Raw genomic sequence first — 21,030 nt, forward strand, 5'->3', positions numbered from 1 at the left:
AATTCACAAAGTCAACTTCTGGAGATTATAAAACATAAACAAAGCAACACCAACAAAGTTAGCATGTCCCCAACAAAAAGCTTTTACCAGATTTTGTTTCCTAATATTTTCAGGAAACAAACTCTTCACATCATCACAATAGTTGCTTTAATAGTCAGAGTCATGACATCTCACAACATACTTACATTCATGAGGAGTTGTCGATGAGATCTTGATGCAAGTCTGCTCTTTCCTTTTCGCCATTCTTATAATCATTTGGCATTTCCGGATCCTCACCCGGTGACACTTCATGGTCCCCCTTCTCTGTGATATAAGGGATTTTCTGTTTCAGGGCGATGTTGTTGAACATGCAGCAGGGGGATGTTCTGTCGCAGGGCGATGTTGTAGAACATACACTGGTGATTTGACACACCTTCCCAGCGGATTAGAGGAAGGCCCAGTTAGAACTGGGGGTCTCTAGTTGGCAGAGGTAGGTACCACTGTCCAAATACGGACCCTTGCTTCTAGTCAGGGCAAGGAGATAACCCTCTGAGATAACCCCTGCTCACCCTCTAGGTAGCTTGGCATGAGCAGTCTAGGCTAACCAGAGGCAATGCGTAAAGTATTTGTACCAACACTCACAGTAGCACAGTGAAAACACCACAAACTGATTCCACAACAGTTTAGGAAAATAAAGGTATTTATTCTAAACTACACAAGACCAAAACGACAAAAATCCAACATACACAGTTCAAGAATATGGTTTCAAAAGAGTTCTTAAGGTTGTAATCAAAGTTCTTTAAGTTGCGATAAAATAATCCACAGATGCGTGAAAAGTTCACAGTTGCGTCACGTTTACTCACAGTACCTTTTAGTTACGACAAAGTTCCAAAAGCAGAAGCTGGTGCGGTGGAAAACAAGCGATGCGTTGCTCCTGAGACCCTGGGGAGGCGATGCGACAGCCCCGCTGCAGCAGCAGGCGTGTTGCGACGAATCCGGTCTGTATGGGGAGGAAGGCCACTTGTATGGATTCCGGTGCGTAGGTTCCGTAGGAAGTTTGTTCTCGCAAAGGCACGATGCGACGATCTCGTTGGGGCTGTGACGATCTCCGGGGCGACGATGTGCGGTCCAGCGGGGATCCTCTCTCTCGCAGCTCCTTGATGCGATGGTTCTGCGACGATGCTCGCAGCAACGTGATTCGGTCAGCAAGCAAGCGGTGCGACGATCTCACCCAGCAAAAACAGGCTCTGCGACGACACTCGCAGCGATGTTCGACTTTCCCGCACCTGTCTGGTGCGTCCCGCAAACGAAGGATGCGACGGCTCTGCGACGATCTCGACCTTCGTAGCTGTGGGAAACTTCTCGCACTGTCGGGGATGCGCTCCGCAAGCGAGCGATGCAACACTTTTCAGTTGCAAAAGTCTCTCAAGCTTAGTTTCAAGCTTCCCAGCACAGGTACAACTTCCAGAGGCCCCACACTTGGATCAAGCACTCTAGGAAGGACAGAACTCTCTTAGCAGAGTTCAGGGAAGCTGGGGTGAAGTCCTTTTGTTCCTGGGACTTCAGACCTGGGAGCCATCTCTTCTCAGGGCCTTGGAGATTCCTTCAAGACAGGGGACACAGCACACAGCAAAGTCCTTCCCCCCTCCTTGGCAGCAAAGCAACAGGTCAGTCCAGCAGAGCAACAGCAGGACAGTCTTCCTTCTTCAGATTCAGCTTTCTCCTTGGCAGAGGTTCCTTCTTGATTCCAGGATGATCTAATTTTCTGTTGTCAGGGGTCCTGCACTTATACCCCTAAAGTCTTTGTTCTCTTAGTGCATGTGGGCCCTGAGCCCTGTCTGAACCAGTTCTGGGTGGATCCCGAGTACTTTGTTTTGCTGGCTTCTTCTTTCCTTTCAGAGTGAGGGGCAGGGTCGTCAGTCGCCCAGCAGGAGGTGGAGCCAGCATTGTGGCAGGCAGGCACAGCACTATTCAGGCCCAGGTGCTAACTCCTCCCACCACTCAGGTTGCAAATGCAGTCATTCAGCCTAGGGCTGACTCAGCCAGCCTCCTGGGGAGTCCCCAGCCCCTCTCACTCACAAACCAGACAGTCAATACACAAACAGGCCAAGGCACACAGAAGAGTCAGACAAGAGAACAGCAACTTTCTAAAAGTGCTGTTCTCAAACACAGGATTTAAAAACAACCTTTCCTAAAAGATGTGCTATAAAATTCTGATTTCAGGGATACTAGATACTTATGTCCTATCTTGTTCTTATGGGAAGAAATGCTGGAAGCCACTGTAGCCAGCATCCCCCATGATAACCAATAGAGCATGATTGCCTTACAATAGTGAAAAACGAAAATGGCTGTAATTCACTACTAGAGCATGTCAACTACACTAGTACATGCTCTATCTTTCACATACACTGCACCCTGCCCAGGGGGGTACCTTGGGCCTACCATAGGGGTGACTGATGTGCACGAAAAGGGAAGGGTTAGGCCTGGTCAGTGGGGACACTGACCAGGAGGACATGCCAGTTTCTAAACTGCCCATAGGCACTGCAGTGGCAGGCCTGAGACACAATTTTCAAGTTTCAAGTTTATTTATTTATGATAACGGAACTCAATTGAGGTCCACATAATAATTCAAGCAAACAGTAAAAAACAATAGAAAGATTTTGCTCAAAATACCATAGAAAAATACATGATATCAATCTATCAATATAACGGCAGAAAACATTTAAAATAATGAAACAATTTAAAACAAAACATTTCATTTGGAGGGTTAAGCATTGCTTCAATAAAATCGGAGGCTGTAAGGATACCCATTTGGAAACACCTAGGTCTTAACCATTTACGTCTAAATACCATAAGTGCCGGACAGACAAAAATGACATGATACACATCCTGGGAATTGGAATTACAAAAATCGCAAATGTCGGAAGGGCCGTACCATTTGGACAAAAGACAATTCAAAGGGAGTAAATTATGCCTTAGCAAAAGGGTAAATCGCTGAACTCCATGGGGGAGATTCCAGGATATGTATGGCTGAGGTTTTTTCATTTAACAAAAACTACTGGTAGGTAACATCCCTCTCTTCAATTTACTTGCCCCTCTATCTACTCTGTAACCCAGCTCCCAGGAAGCCGACTTTAAAACCGACTTTAGTTGGGCCGCGGATAGTGAAAAAAGACCTGATTCATCCAACTGTAATAATGTAACTGCCTGTCGAAAATTTCTTACAATTAAAGAATAAGCATTAAAAGTACCCAACAGCTCATTTTTTATAAGATGCCTCAGCGTACCTGGCATTCCCTCAGCTATGTTAAAAACCCAACGCACCACACTCGCAACTGCCTGAGCCCAGGAACTACGCAAACCGAATTCCTGTCTCAGAGAGGACGTGGAATTCGCAGTATTTAGAGAGATGAGGTTACGTAATATTTTTCCTTCAGTGGAATCCAAAAAATTCCAACTTGACATATCTACTGTTTCTAACCCATACATAAGGGATGTGGGGATTTTTGCTCGGAATACCTCGAGCAATATAGAGAAGTGCCTTCTACCTGTCACCTTATAAAGAGAAACAAGGCTCCCTTGAGCAAGAGCTTTCCTGCTATTGTTCTCGATATGGGCTGTGTCACTTAGACTACTCGTGACAATCTTTCCAAGGAAAGGATAAGATTTGACTACTTCTAGTCTTTCGCCCCCAACAGACCAGTAGAAATTGTCATATTTGGATTTTTTCCTTCCCAGGAAACACATTGTTTTGCTTTTTGAAATATTTATTTTTAGAAAATGGGCCTCAGCGTAGGTTTTCAGGGCGTGTAGACAACCATGCAAACCTTTTGGGGAAAGGTCCAAAATTAAAATGTCATCCGCATACATTAGGCACACTATTGGAGTTCTCCCTAAAACTGGAGCAATGCCATTACTGGATAATAATAAAGCCTGGGGGAGGTCAGCTATGTATAAAGAGAACAGCAGAGGAGCCAATAAGCAACCCTGTTTAAGTCCGTTAATCATGGGAATAACCCTAGATAGTCCTCTCTCACCTCCCATTAATACTCTGCACCAAGTGTCTGTATGCAGGGCAATAACTAACCTTAATAAACTAGAGGGCATCCCTAGATCAAATAACTTACTCCACAACAAAGATCTGTCCACCTTATCAAAAGCCGATGAGAAGTCAATAAAAGCACCATATACACCTCCTCCACGGACGATGACATATTTTTCTGTCAAAACCTGGAGAGCGGGGGGCGTGGCCAAGGCGGCGATCATGGCAGACGCGGCTTGAGCGAGCTCCGGCCCGCCGTTTCATTATCCGCCGAATATCCTCAATTACCCTGCCCGGAATAAGCCCTGAACCACGGTCCCAGCAGTCGGACTGGACGGAGGTACCCCGACAGGGTTTTGGGAGTTGAGGCTGTCTGCGGAGAAAAGGCGGAGGCCCCGTGGTGACGCGGCCTGCTGCCGCGCATAGAGCCCGGACCTCGAGTTTGGCACTGCCGGGCTGGGGCGCGGCGCAGCCGGCGAAGCAGAGGAGTGGAGGCCGGCCCGCGCCCTCGGAGCTTGGGCGGACGCGGTGTGCCCGGCGGCTCAGCGAGGGACAGCCTCGGGACTGACGGCGCGGTGCAGGAGAGGTGAGGAGTGCGGCAGCGGCCGGGCGGGCCCCGCTCGGCAGTCGGATCAGACCGGGGGGCCGCGGCAGGCCAGCACTTCATCTCCCGCCCTGAGACTCCCCCCGCCTTGCTCAGGGACTACATTCACCCCCGGCATTCACTTAGAGAGGGGCAACGAACAGTGGCTGAGGCTGGCAGCAGAATTTAAACAGCGCCTCCCATGCGGGACACTGTGGCCTCCCCCCCCCCCGCGCCACGGACACTGTAAGGCAGGCGTGGAGCCCTCTGGGGGCTGGGGGCTGGGGATTTACCAACAGGCAGTGCGGTGGTATCAGTGAGGGGCGTTAAGCCAACACCCGGGCCGGGGTGGCCAAACCCTACAATTGACGTTATCCTGTGGCCGGGCCTAGCGGCGGGGAGGCATGGTGGTGGGGCCCCTGGAGTGAGGCCTATAATTCTGTGTGGCTGCGGCTGCCCCAGCCTGCCTAGCCCAGAAGGGGGGTGCGAGGCCACAGGCACCAAGGAAAAGGCGTAAGGCCAGCGGAGTCAACTGAGGGCAGCCACTCATACCTGGATTGCAATTCCAGTGCTGTCCTTGCCCCGGTGCCTCTATCAGCAGGCGGCCATGACACGGGGTGGCAACAGTGGTCACACCTCAAAGCAAGGAACGATTGACAAGTTTACTGGGCTGGCTGGGGGTGCCGGAGCGGCGGGGGGCCCTCCATCACCCATCCCAAACAATGCCGCCCTAATGGCAGCGATAACTCAATCCAAGGACATGCTTGACGCTAAAATTGGGGCGGTTGGAGCTGATTCACGTTACTGCGCCAGGATTTGCGCAACGCAGGTGCTCGCATAACGGAAGCAGAGACGAGAATCACTGGTGTGGAGGACGATGTCTCGACCCTGAAGAAGAGGGTGGCCAACCTGGAGGGGATTCAGAAGGGCCTGGCGCTGAGGGCTGAGGACGCGGAAGGGGGTGCTCGGAGAAACAATCTACGCTTTGTGGGTTTTCCGGAGGGCTGCGAGAAGGGCGACATGGAGGCCTTCCTAACCCGCTGGTTGGAGGCATGGCTCCCTCCGGAATCCCTTTTGCGATGTTTCATTGTGGAACGGGCGCACCGAGCACTGACCCAGAAGCCACCGGTGGGGGAACGCCCGAGACCGGTGATAGCCCGGCTGCTCAACTACCACGACCGCGGCACGATCCTGTGGCAAGCGCGTATGAAGGAGCCTTTGCTGTTCGAAAGCCACAAAATTCTAATATTCCCGGACTATACAAGGCTGGTTCAGCGTCAACGCCAGTCCTTAGCGGAGGCCAATGCGCGACTGCGGGGATTGAATATCCAGTATGCTTTGCTCTATCCGGCTCGCCTGCGGGTGGTATTTCAATCCAAGACCCAATTCTTCAACACCCCGGAAGAAGTCTTTGCCTGGACTGATGAGACGGTCCGGATCAGGGTACACACTCCCCCTGGTCAAGACTTGGATGCATCCTCTACAAATGGGCCCCCTTGGACCCCGCAACGGTCACGGAGCAGGAGCAACTGGAGATCTCGCACCAAGAAAAATCCTCCCTCGGAAACGGGAACGGCCGGGGCCGATGGGACAACAGGCTCTCAACCTCCAACATCATAAGCTCCGAGGGTTTTGGCAAACTGTCTAACAGGAGTCGGAGTGGTGACTGCGCTACTCCTCAACGTAGACGGCGTTTGCAGACTGCAGTTTGAGATGCCGGCTGAACAAGTAACTTTGTGGTTTGGGAACCGGGCGGGGGGATGACATAAGGAGGGCGGACTCGACCCCTCAGTTTAGAAGGGTTTGTTAGTGGGGGGTAGGTTGGGACTGTGTGGGTAGTTTTTTGGGGATCCATTGGGATAGGGAGCACCGGACCTCCCGTTGGGGGCTGGCGATGGCCTACACCATGACAGGTACTTCAATGTTGTTGAGGTATAGGGTGGGGGGAGGATGGGGTGTTTGGGGGGTTGTTGGGACTGGGGGAACCGGGAGGGGGGTGTTGTGAGGGAGTTGGGTGGGGGGGAGGAGGGGGGAGGTTGTTGGGGGGGTAGCTAGGATAGACACATTGTCTGCGCGAAATTGGCAACAACGATGTATGTGTGTGTGGCTCCGAAAGCCTGGGTCATTGCTTTTTCTCCCCATTGACAATGGCTGACGTCCAGGGAGTGGGCTGTCCACAGGAGATGCTGCGGGTGGTGAGTTGGAACATCCGGGGGATGCTGGACAAAATCAAAAGAGGGGCGGTGTTGAGGCTGGGGAAAAGGGAACGGGCAGACGTTCTCCTCCTACAGGAGACGCACCTCCAAGGCTCTAAAACCCTCAGCCTACAGCGGTACGGCTATCAGCAAGTGTTTCAAGCAGGCTTTGCACGAGGGTCCCGAGGGGTGGTAGTTCTGGTGCATCGCAGGCTCTCCTATGTGCATGAGACGCAATGGGTCGATGCCCATGGTAGATATGTGTTTGTTAAGGGTGCGATTGGGGATGAGCCGATGGTTTTTGGTAGTGTGTATGCCCCACCCCCGCTGCAAGAGGTGCTCATTGAAAAGCTGTTTGAGGTGTGGGTCGATATTCCGAATGTATTGTCGATTGTGGGTGGTGATTGGAATGATGTGATGGATGGACGGATGGACCGCTATAGGCCCGGTGTGGGGCTCCAGGCAGAGGCCCCTACAAGACTTAGCGGCTTGGCTCAGGGAATGGGATGGATAGATGCGTGTCGATACCAGCATTTCCAAAGCCGCGAATACTCCTATGTCTCGGCTGTTCACGGGTCCTTCTCCAGGCTGGATTACCTGTTCATTCCGTCTCCCTGGATAGCGAGAGTTGCCTCCATGTCTGTGCTCCCTCGTGGGGTCTCGGACCACTCTCCGGTGACGCTAGATCTTTCCTTGGATAAGAGGCGACAGCCCTTTCGGTGGTGCTTATCTGCATGGCACTTACAACAAGACCACTACCGGACACATATCCGGGAGGCCATTTCTCACTATTAGAATGAAAACGACGGGCCTGAAACGGACGCCGTGGCCCAGTGGGAGGCTCTGAAACCTGTAATCAGCAATGTTGACATTGCCTGGTGTGCAGGAGCCCGCAGGACCCGTAAAAAGGATATAAAGGAAGCGGTGAGGCGGGTTGGGGACTTAGAGAGGGACTGTAGCACTAGCGACACGGTTGAGGCGGTCGGGCAGCTGCTATTAGCACAGCAGTCATATTCGTCCCTGTTGCTGAACGAGGCGCGCCAGCTATGGCTGGCTACGCAGAGTAGAATCTATCAGTGGGGGGACAAATCCAGTACCATGCTCTACAGACTCTGCCAACACACTTTCCAGACTCAGACTCTGCCGGGTATTCGCGATGAGCGGGGTAATCCCGTGTCGGCTTCGGAGGACATAGCGGCCAGCTTCGCACAGTACTATGCAGCCCTGTATGCCCCCCAGGAGGTCCTCCCTGCGGAGGACATGGATAAATATTTGGCAGACCTTCCTCCACGTGCGCTCTCGGACGAGGGGCGCGATCAGTTGGAGCTCCCCCTCATATTGGAGGAGCTGGGTGTGGCACTTGGGGAGTTGAACACTGGAAAGGCCCCTGGCCCTAACGGGTTCCCGTGCGAATTCATGAAGACCTTTCATCTCCAGCTGGAGGTGCGGTATAGACTGGCATTAGAGGCGGCCAGGGAGCGAGGTCGCCTCCCGGCGGACTGGCGACACGCTGAAATTGTTGTCTTCTGCAAGCCCGGGAGACCCCCCGAACATCACTCATCGTATAGGCCGATTTCCCTTTTAAATTTTGAGGCGAAGATCTTAGCGAAGGCCCTGGCCAATCGCCTCCTTCCTTATATCACTGATTTAGTCCACCCCGACCAGGCTGGGTTTATGCCCCATAGGGCGACAAGACACAATATTTGCCGCGCGCAGGTAGTGGTGGAAACGGCCCGGGCTGCTGGGATACCGTCGGCGCTCCTGTTAGCCGACATTGATAGAGCGTTTGATTCCCTCAGTTGGGTTTATCTCCAGGCACTTCTGTCCCGCCTCAATCTTGGGCCTCGCTTTCTCTCATACCTACGGCTGCTATATACGGATCTGACGGCGTCTGTGAGAGTGGCGGGAATGGTGTCAGCCCCCTTTTCTATCGGACGGGGTACCAGGCAAGGCTGCCCTCGCTCACCCTATCTATTTGCGTTGGCCATGGAGCCGCTGGCGGCGTGGGTGCGGATGGATGCACAGCTGCGGGGACTTGAATGGGAGATGGGCCCATCAGATCGCATTGCACTCCACGCCGACGATGTCCTCTTCTTTCTTATGGACATAAATTGGTCTGGGCCTAGGGTATTGGAGATTATGCGCGTATTCTGGGAGATATCGGGCCTACACTTAAACGTACGGAAATCCACGCTATGGGTGCTGGGAGGGGGGGAAAGGCAGGGGCTCTGGGCGTCTATGTTACAGGAGGCGGCTGGCAGAATTAAATACCTGGGCGTCTTTCTGACTGAAGTCTCAGGTGTGGCCTGGGCACGAAATGTGGTGCCCGTATGGGACTGAGTGCGATCAGACATGAAAATCTGGTCCAGGATGCCCCTGAATATTTACGGCCGCTCGGCGATATTCAAAATGGTGGCCCTTCCGCGCCTCCTCTATCAGCTGCAAAACTACCCGTATCCCATAGCGCCGCAGTGGTTCCGCCAAGTGAACTCGGCGCTGAGTCAGTTTCTTTGGGCCGGAGGAGTGGCGAGAGTGGCTCTTCGCACCTTCTTTCTTTCCAATTATTGTGGGGGCCTGGCCACCTCGGACATCTTGTCATACTACCAAGCGTCCCAAATGCTGGTGCTAAATGAATGGTGGTATGGAGGCCGCAATGACCCGGCCTACGCCCTTGAATGATACCTGATGAACCCGGACACTTTGCATACCATTCTATATTCGGCAACGGTCAGGAAGAGGCTCCCCGTGGTCACCCAAGTGATCTTCCAGGTGTGGCGTGGAGCCCTGCGCCGCATGGGGTGGTGGAATAAGCTAACGAGAGAGACTCCGTTGTGGCAGAACGGGCGACTACCGGCACTAGCGTCCCTACGGGGATTTCGGGGCTGGGACGCCATCGGCATCTCCACGCTGGGGCACGTCATGAAAGGCACAACCCTTAAGTCGTTCCAGGCTTTCAGTGAGGAATATGCTATGCCCAAAACCCAATTTTTCAAGTACCTGCAGCTGCGACATGCCCTATCCCCCTCCCTGGTAGGTCTGGAGTCATTGCCTGAGTTTAGTCCCATTGAGGCTAAGGTGTTTATGGGGGAATTGGAAGAAAGGAAAATTTCAGACCCTGGTCACGCACTGCTCCTCTTCCCTTGACAAACTGCACTCTGTGTGGGAGGGGGATGTTGGGGCTTTCGAGGAGGAAGACTGGAGAGAGGCCCTGGAGGCCCAGAGGGGTGCGGCGATAGCCATGAGATTACGATTCATTCAATTTAAATACTTGCACAGGGCCTATTATATTAGAGACCGACTGTGGAAGGCTGGTTTGATTGCCTCCCCTGAGTGTTTGAGGTGCGAACGGGCGGTGGGTACATTTCTCCACACAGTATGGTCGTGCGAGAAGCTGTCGAGGTTTTGGATGGGTGTCTGGGATTGCTTGTCTGAAGTGTTGGGCTGGGACCTCCCCCGATCGCCGCAGGTAGGCCTGCTACATATCATGGAACAAGTTGGGGGCAACATTTATAAACGTCACCTATTAGTCCTGGGCCTCATAGTGGCCAAACGCGATATAGCCCGGGCCTGGAAGGATCCCAGAGCCCCCTTGTTGGAAGTGTGGAGGAGGGGTTTAGACTATTGTATGGGGCTGGAGCGTCCAGTGTTTGAGGCCAGGGGCTGCCCCCGGAAGCACTTTAAGATATGGAAGCGATGGGCGGACTATAGAGGGCTGTGGCTGGAGCCTCCCGAGCCGCAAGACGTTGGAGCAGAACATTTACTAGTGGACCGTGGGTGAAAAGGAGCACACACTGTTAGTGAAACAATAACTTATGCCATTGGACTATGTAAACGCTTTGTGGGGGTGCGGGGGGACCCGGAAGGGGGAGTAGGGAGATGGGAGTTGGGGGGGTTTTCTATTACCAAATGCTGATCGGACAGAATGTATGAGATGACTCATTATTTGCTCACTGGTCCTTTGGTGTGTTGAGGGACAGTGTCCCATATGTAACTCGTCAGCAAAATAACAATAAAATTTGTTCTGAAAAAAAAAAAACCTGGAGAGCGGTAAGATTGTCTAGGGTACCATGTTGTTTCCTAAAGCCGGTCTGCTCAAGCGGTAATATTTCTGTCGAAGATACCCAGTCATTTAGAGAATTAAGTAAGCATTTAGCAAAGACCTTACCAATGGCATCTAGGAGGGCAATTTGTCGATAATTTTGTGGTAAATCTCTTGCCCCCTTTTTAAAGAGAGGAACCAATATACTCCCTTTCCAGGAATGCGGGACAATGCCTTTGGTAAGGCAAAGTTTAAAGACTGGATATAAAATTGTTCCCCATAAAGTACTATGAGATTTTAGCACAGAAATAGGAACTTCATCTGGGCCTATTGCACCAGATGTGCGCAGACCCTTAATGGCAGAAACAATTTCCAATTCGGACGGAGGACCATAGGGTAACAAATCCTCCTGTAGCTTACCGGAGTCAAACATCACATCATTGCCACTATATAAATGCTGAATGAAATCAACCCAAGACTGCTCGTTAATAGATATCGGTAAGGGTCTAGATCTTAGCCCACATCCTTCTCCGATTAATGACCAGAAGGTCTTAGCCTGCTCACTTCTGGATGCCTCGCGGAGTTTAACCCATAGGGCATCTTCTTTCTCCAGTTTTAATCTGGCCTTTATCCTATTTCTCCTTCTTCTTAAAAGAGCTATCCTTCGATTGCATTCAGGAATAAAGAAGAGGTACTGATCCCTAACCAATTTATTTCTTTCTATGTTTAAATAACGGAGGCCAGAGGGGATTTTTGGAGTCATCTTCCCAGGGGGAGACTTTTTTACTTTAGATTGTAAGGTATGTAAGAAGGAAGCAAAACACAGTATCTCACTTCCTTCCCATAGGAGTACGTTCTCCACTGTGTGTTCCAGTATACTGACCAAACTTTTAATACCCCCTGGGTTCCAATAACATTTCCCTTTTTTAATATTGAAGTTCAATAAGTCATCCCCGATATTCCATGCATCCCTTTGAAATGGTGTTACATTTAATTTGACGGACAAAACATTATGATCACTGAGATCAGTGATAAGTACAGACAGGTCCATCAGAGAACTAAAGAAAGAGCTATCTACTATCATATAATCAAGGATCGAGCCACCATTCCTTGATTTATGAGTACAATGAGCGGGACTATCCGAAAGAAGCCTTCCATTAATTATAATATAATCTACTTCGGATAAACTCTCCAAGATTAGTTTCCCTCTTTTATTAGTTTTAATGTTCTCTGGGAATACGGATTTTGGTATCCAGAGTGTTTCCTTCATTAATTTATTCCTAAATAGATCCAGGGCACTATTGGATATTTTGCCATTTAAATCTCCCAATAATAGAATATGAGGGGGAGACATAGATTCCTGAAGATTCTGTATGAAAGAACAAATCGTCTTTATACCGGCGTTATGACATACATCTGGAGGCATGTAGGCATTTATTAGCACAAATGAGTTCTGAGGGGCATCCACAGCTAGATTCGTTAAAGTTATTGCCTGAAATAATTTATTCGGATCCAGATAATGGGAATAATTCCAATTATTTTATTGGACAGTAAACAGGCAAGTCCTCCCTTCGCACTCCCTCTCGTAGAAGGGGTGGCACTACCCTCTAATACATAAAAATCTTTTCCCACCGGGAATTTCCCCACCAACCAGGTTTCCTGCAAACAGATCACATCTGCCTCTAGAGATTGCAAAAATAACAACTTTTCTGGACTCTGTGATAGTCCAGCAATATTCCACGATATTATTTTTAAATCAGCGTTAAAAATGGGAATTCATTCTAGATGTAAAACCAGATTTGTTTGATAGAATAGTGGGTAACCAACTCCACTCAAAATCGGCGTCCTTTACCATAGTTTGTTTTATAGGCTGAGGGTTATTTATAATCACCTGTCGCTCATTTTTTAATACACCATTTTAGAGCTACTCCTGTGGGTGGCACAATCAGTGCTGCAGGCCCACTAGTGGCCTTTGTCATCACCAGCCCTGGCACACCGGGTGCACTTTACTAGGGACTTCATGGTGATACAAATAGGCCAAACATGTACATCCAATCAGAATAGCAATTTACATAGGGAACACTTAAACTCTGGCACTGATCAGCAGTGGCAGAGTTTCCAAAGCATCTCAACCAGCAAAAACGAAATCCAGCACAGCATCAAAAATACAGGAGGTAGAGGCAAAAAGATAGGGGAAAACCACGCCAAAGATGCCAGGTCTAACAGGCCCCCTCAGTACATTTAGAGCTGGCCTTCTGGAGCCCAACAGTCTACTCCACTGGCCTCTGTGCTCTTCCATGGGACTCATTGAAGTAGAATTCTCCTGGTGTACCTGAATTTCTCAGTGGTGCCACAGACCATGGATGGTTGGGATGCTCTGAGTCTCCTAAATGGAAGACATACCTAGGTGAAACAATGTTACACGCTTTGTGATTATATTACCCAACATCACCCACACAAAGTTAGGACAGATCATAAATGGCAACAAGTCAGGCCCTCTCCAGTAGTAATTGTGCCATCAGCTGGGGTATGGTGCTCTTCCGTAGTATGAAGGAATCATGGGCTGATCCTGGGACCCAGGCACAGATGTTTAAGATATACAAATCTGATAAGCAGACAACTTGCACGTTGATAGAATGGAAGTACTTCCTGCTTTGATAAACTTGTTCCCTGGTGTGCGGTCGCACTAAAGCAATATGGGCCCCATCAATGGCTCCAACTGCATGGGGTGTGACCAAATGCACAACATCCTCCTTCATATTGGCTAAATCCTCATGTCTGGGGAACTAGATGTAGCCGTCAATGGGTTTCATCATTGCTGAAAGCACGTCTTGTAGTACACCACAGAACATTGGTTGTGACTTACCACCTGATATAGCCACAGTTTACTAGAAAGAGCCTGTGGCCAGAAAATGTTATACTCACATAAGAATCACACTTGGTGGGATACATGTGGGATTCTTCCATGGCCTGATGGTCTGGAATTGGAGACTGTCATCTTCTCCCTCTCCCAGTGTACCTATGTGTGGAGTTAAAACAATGTTGAATATTGATCACAGTGTCCAGGGTAACAAATATGCGGAGGAAGCCGAAAATCATGTGACAAAATATGACAGGTTCAAATAGCAATACACATAATTTACATAATATTTGTCTACTGTCCAACATCCACCTAAACTCCCCATTGTGATCTTCATGTGTGGCTGTTACAGAAATGTCCATATTATACATCTACACATGTATCATGAGCACTCCAATATTGTACATTTTGAATTGCACTGACAAATTACCGTCACCATTGGTGTACAGAGGACTGCAGTAATATAGAGTTTATGCACAGTAATGCAGTACACTGATGTTTGTGTAAAGCAAATTATAGAGCAATGGAGTAAAACATCATGGAAACATGTTACAACAGATTTGTAGTGGTGGTGACACACTTAACAGTCACAAATACTGTAGTTCCAACTGCTAAAATGGCAGCTGCTTGATCTCGCATGTAAGACATTCTGAACCTCCCGCCACCAGCGGAAAATTACTATGTGGTGGATGGTTCCATCCACAGCAGATATAGCAATAGGCTAACAATGGTGATCGTGAAAGTTACAGGCCAGTGGCTGTGTCTGTCTATTCTGATGAGTGCATATGTGTCGTACATGTATGCTGACATTTGAAAAATAATTCCCTTGGCTCCTGGCACTGCTGCTTTCAACACCTCCTCCATTTCAGCTGCAGTTTCCCATCTCTGGGAGAAATCACGCCAGGCCAATCATGTGAGAGCTGGAGAAGCTGTAGAAGAAGTGTTTCTCCTCTATGGGCAGCTCTATGGATTACAAAAGGAGCTGGTAACTATCTCACATATATATTTTACTCTGTTCAACTACATCCTTTCCATTCCCACAGGCTACACTGTGCCTCTGAGTCCCAGAGTGAATTCAGATTGCTGTTGTAACATTTTTTGGTCCCTACATAGGACAATCGTGTCATGGATTCTGTATCTAGTGTACTGAACATCACCATTGTGATCTGTGTGTTGTGTGTTAAGCCCTAGATCCTACTTGTGTTGCATGCACATATCTATTCAAGTATACTTTTCATGGTACCTATGATAAATTTGCTAATCAGATCATGGTAAATGTGACAACAAATATGTAGACTTTACAGCATGACCTTTGTATGTATACTGCAAGAAGCAGTTGAGGATGATGTTAGGTACGTGCACAGTCCCATATATCATTCAACCCAGATCAGGGCTCGCCAAACTGCTGTCTGGGAGCTAACTATACCTCACAGACCCCTTCAGAGTGCCACATATCTTTGCGGTCACTTATTGGATGGCCAAAAGATGTACATTTATGTTTTTAAGTGTTATAAATGTGATGTTCATATGGGATCAGTATGCTCAGCCTGCAGAGCACAAGGCCTGACACTACGTTGTACCTAGTCTGGGCCATGGCCCAGGCTGGGGCAGAGTTACTGTGGCAATACAACTGATACACAGAATAATTTCCCTGTGGACCTACTCATCCTTTGATGTTCCCAAAATGAGTTTTCTGAACCAATAGTAGCCCTTATTGGTGTTATATGGACTAAATTTGGAAAGTTGACTGAGCTAATCCCCTTGCCTGATACTTCTTTCCATTGACCCACATTGTCAATGGAAAGTAATGCTTGCGTTATACAGGTCTATTGCTCATGAGACACATTAACAGTGCAGATAGCTGGTTACTCCTGAAGAGATTTCAATATGTGAATCACCAGCTTTGTTACAACCAACCAGTCAAACAAGACATGTTGAATGTATGGTGAATGTCATACCTCTAACAGTGCCACATATGGAAAAATGTGTATCCTGTGATGGCAGTACATACCACACAATCTCTATTATACATAGTATGATATCCCATTAAGTAGTCAACATGTCCACACATCCCCAGAGTATAAACTGTCAGTGAGACACATGCCAACCTGTCATTGTGACCTACGTTGTAGGATTAGTCTATACTATGGTACCAGCCTGTATGGACCGTATGCATCAATATTGTGGACCTTGTAGCTGAAGTCGTCTGTACACTTTAATGTTCTGTGATCAAAGAAGTTGGTCAAGCGTGTTCTAGCACATGCAATAAACCTATTTTCTATTTATTTCAGCATCATCCCAGGTGACCAGAGGAGACAGGGCCAACATCATTTGGGAAGCAGCTGGTCATAATGATTACGGGCGTGACACAACAGACATGGAGGGACCAAGTGACAGAGAGGGTGAGCAGATTGCCACAGAGGATGGAAACGTGACTTCTTCATCTGAAGAGTCATCCTGCAAAGGACACTCAGTAGTGGTGGCAGCCCCACAGGACCTGTATTCACACCATGCTTATCCGCTAGCCCCAGTTCCATCTCGCTTGTTGCTCCACACCCAGTTGGCTGGGCCCACTCCCCTAAGATGGGAGCCATCTCCTTCGCTCCAGGCTCCTCAGCCTCTGCACCTGTTAGTCCTGCGGCCCTAAGTGAGAAGGCTATTGACGTCCTAAGAAACATCTATGTGGGTCAGATAGCAAAACTGAATGCCATCCTGGTGCAAAGCTGGAAAATGCAAGAGATGGTGGCCAACCTGGAAGGCATCAACAGTGATATGTCTGACCTAAAGAGGTTGTTTCATTCTTTGGGCTCCTTCCCCACAGCAGCCTTCGACCCATCCCAAACTTCCACCCCACCTCCTGCTGCTTCCCATCCAAATCCTTAACTCTCATGTCTGTCCCCAGCATACTCACACATATGCACACACACAGTTCAACATCCCCAAGCAGAAAGCACAAACATAAACACCAGAAAACACACAAGCAGGCATCCACTGCATCCACTCACATGACACTCACCCCCTCACCCCTTCCCACCAACCTAACTTGAGACACCATACCCACAGACTGATCCACACCACCTAGCATTACCACAGACACCACATCCGCACCGAGACTTATCCACAACACCTAGCATTACAACAGACACCACACCTACACCCACAGACCCATCCACTACACCTAGCATACCCAGTGCATGTACATCACAAACTTCCAAAAGATGCAAATGCACTCACCCACACACCAGACACCTAAAAAACATGAACAAGAAACATCAGAGACACAGACACATGCACCAACAATACACCCACCCACACCTGACACTTACAGTTCCTCTTCCTCCCAACCCCCTACTCCCTCCAACAGTTCCTTCCCATTTTCCATGTGAAAGTGTATAATTTGCCCTTGCCCATAGCCTTGTCAAACCCGACCCTCCAAAGCCAAAAGGACTTCATCCACACCCAACCCATCCCTTCCACATTCCAATCCATCCCTGAAAACCTGATCCCCCACCACTATAACCAGCTGAACCACTAAGAAAACAAAAACTATTCACAAAACCAAACCCAACTCTCCCAAGTAAGAACTCTGAGGTGCCTGCCATGCCAATGGATGCCCCTTTGTGAGGAGGTTGCCTGGCAGTGTCATGAAGGGCAAGTTTAGTGGCACAGCAGAGTGTTGGACCACTCTGTATAAAAATTGACTGGCCATTGGCCTTTGGTTTAGTACATGTTCATGTGTTTGGAAAACTTAACATTTGTTTTTTTTAGAACATATTTGTCCTGTCATTACTTTTCTACCTATTTGATGTTATTGGATACATTGTGATGTGTGACTACAGTTGTGTTTGTTTCACCCTGAATACTGATCCATTTGAAGTGGTTAGTATGATATCTTGGAACCAGTGCTGGAGTCACACAGGACAAGGGGAATTGTTCAATGTATGGATATGTGGGATGAATTCCAATTGGGATGACATTGCATTGGGTGGCATTTCATATGGTAAGTAAGTCATCTTGCCATGGCCGATGTCAACAACATTTGGCCTGCACTTCTCTCTATGATGTAGGATGGATTTGTGTTTGGTGTGTGAGGGTAGACCTCCACCAGCTTGATGGAGTACTTCGGACTGCTGCTGAGGCGAGGTGGCATTAGTACCACCAATATCTAAATCAGGCCCTAAACTACATCAAGTATAAAACTCAAAAGACTTCAACATTTCCTAAATGAAATAGAAACAGCAACAATAGCAACCAGAATATCAAACATTGAACAAATATGAAAAGATCCTATTGGTCTGTGTGTCCATAGACGTATCTACTGGCTCTAAACAAAATGCATTAGCTAGTTTGGTTATATACGTTTGAATTCTCCAAAGCTATTGCGTTATCTAAGAACCCACACTGGCAGAAAATAGTTATGAATAAACTAAATATTTCAGACACACACTCATCTACTACCAAAATATTTTCAAATGTTTCATTGCATTATCCTGGGAAGGTCTGCTGATCAACTCAATGTGAAGACCTGCCACACAAAAAGGAAACCAAGGAAGAATGAAAAATATAAGCAGCAGGATCCAAAAACGAATACACTCTCACACATGACCCAAGCAGAACCAGACTAAACAGATAAAACGGTTGTGGTCCTCTAGTACAGGTGCACCACCTTTTGCTGCAAGAGGACAATGGAACAACTCAAAGCATGTGAGGAACCCTTCTTCAAGCTTAAGTGCCTGATTTGGAGTTTTGTGGGGGGGCTACTCCATCCCAAAGGAACGAATATCCTGTCTGTGTTATTGTAATAGGAAATGCACTTCTAATAAGGTGGACTGGATATCCATCACATTTGTGACTAAGTAACCCATCTGCCAATCGCTAACTCAGGCCCTTTGTCACAGTCTCTGGCCTCCAATCAGGAAACGGGACAGCAAATATCACTACCTGACTTGAAATGTGTGGTGTCTGGTCTGTAGTGCCACTAAACATTGATGTTATGGCCATCATAAGCACCTGTAGTCCTGGTCATACATGTTTCTGTTTCCTCAAACAGCCTGGCTTCCCTTTGCTGTATTGCTATGTGGCCTTATGGACTCAAATTTGACATTGAATAATGTAGCAAGATTGATAGTTTGTATTTTGTGTTTGTATGTGCAAATCACATCAAATAGCACTAGATTGGGTCTGCAGTAGGAAAATTAGATTGCCAGAGTCAATTTCATATTTGCATCCTCTAATAACAGGGACTCTTTTGTTTTGCATATTCCAGATACTTTGAAACCTTGCACGGCTCTTTGGGGCAGAAGGCAAACATGTAAACCTTTTGAAAATAAACCAGGAGTTTGCATGCAAATTGTCTACTGCATTGACTGCTCATGAACATCTGCATCTACAATTTCGATTGTTTTGATATTTTAAAACATACTGCAGTTTTCAAATATAGATTATATATGTACATTTGAAAATTCTCTTCTTACCACTCTAGATTGCTTACTCTATCAATCTGGAAGCCAAAAAGGAATTGATTATCAGTCACTTTCATATTCAGAAACGGAAATAAATGCTAGACCAGTGAATCCAGCAGTATGCTAATCCAGTGCAGTCATAAAACTGCTGATCCAATAAAACTTTCATATCATGTTGCAGTCGGAGCATTCTGTATGCTAATTGCAACTCTCGTGTAGCAGTGGCTGGGGCTGCAGGGAACACAACGTGTGTTTCCTGTTTTTGTAAATAAGCTCCAGGCCATGCATCCCTCGTGCACGTTTTGTACAAAAGGATGCTGCCCGGGATCCCATGCATAGCTGTTTGTCTCTTTCATTCGGTATCAATGGCTTTTGTGACCGCAGCGTCAGCTGAAAACCACGAATGATTTGCACAGATTCTTCCTCCACACAATGGCTGTGCGCGTGAGCAGAGCTTCCCCATCGCCCCCTCCCTCATCTTCTCCTCTGCACCTCCCCAACTGAGGGCTGTTTTGTTCTCCTGGAGCTTTCTTTTTGTTTTGTTTCCTGTTCTTAATGTTTTTTCTCGTTTGGACGAGGGACGCCGATCGGATGAGTCCTGTTCATTTTAGTGCTCAACACAGTTCCTAATAAAAATGTATGACCTTAATAACCAAGGCAGTAATATGGCGCTTCTTCTCCAGCTGACAGAAAAGCCAGAACAATCTAGACTTACATATAATTGCGCTCGGCGAGCAGATAACCCCGAAATTTAACATTGCGTGTTTATCTATAAAAATAAAGTGAATTTCAATTAACAATTCCCACAATTGCTAAGTTGTGGTGGCTCGAAAGCTGCACATACTTGTTCTTTTTCTCTCTGCTTGGTTTACCGTCCTTTCTCTGTCTCTTATTACTCTTTTTCTTGATCCCTGTCTTCTACTCGGGTTCACTTTCGCGTCCATCTCTCCCACTTCTCCTTCCACACCATCTATTCTCGTTCATCTTTAACGCTTTCTCAATCCACCCCTTTCACCTTTCCTCTTGTCCTCTCTTTTCCTTCCTGTCACTCCCTAACCTTGTCCCTTTACCTCCGTCTCTCTCTCTCTCTGCCTCACTCTCTCTATACTCTACCAAACCTGTCTGCTCCCGGCTTTCCTCCCCACCCCTCCTGCTCTCCTTCTTCTCTTGCCCTCTCTCCCTCCCTCCCTGTTGCACTCACGCCCTCTCCCTCTCATTCTTCTATCCCCCCCCCCCCAAAAAAAATAGCAAAAATAATAACCCAGCAGAAGCTTTTGTTAGCACAGCCAGAGAAATATCAGATTGCCCCTTAAGGGAATTCTTATTCTCAAGTGGATGTAAATGTATTCATCAATTCAAAGAAATGCATATTGTGTTATATACACAATACATTAATAAATAGCCCCGCATTAAAAAATAATGAGTTTTTCCGAAAAAAGCATTCCGTAGTGTACAAGGGTCACAAAAAGATGCTAAGGGGGAGGGGGGCACGTAAAGGCGAAACACAGATTAGAAAACATAAAAGGATACAAAATTAAAAAAATAGAAAACATTTTAGTTAATTAAAAATAAAATGAGAGTATTCAATGAAATGTACTTAAAATTGTTAAAGTAGAGGAGAAGTGATTTATTTCACAACCCTAATGTGTATTTTAAATGACAGTGAAGATGGACGCTCACTGCATACTCTTTCACTAAAAAGAGAAACTGAAAATGCATTTTTTGCCTTGGTGGGGAGTGGTCGTGTGGTGCAGATCACATAATATTTTTAACTGGCGCTATTAGTGTCTTTGGTGGCAATAAAGGCAGTGCTTAGAGCAAATACATTCTACCACTGCATTAGGAAAGCAGATGTCTGGGGGTGGTAATG

Source organism: Lissotriton vulgaris, chromosome 4_1 (assembly GCF_964263255.1).
Source record: "Lissotriton vulgaris chromosome 4_1, aLisVul1.2, whole genome shotgun sequence".
NCBI classification, from domain to species: Eukaryota; Metazoa; Chordata; class Amphibia; order Caudata; family Salamandridae; genus Lissotriton; species Lissotriton vulgaris.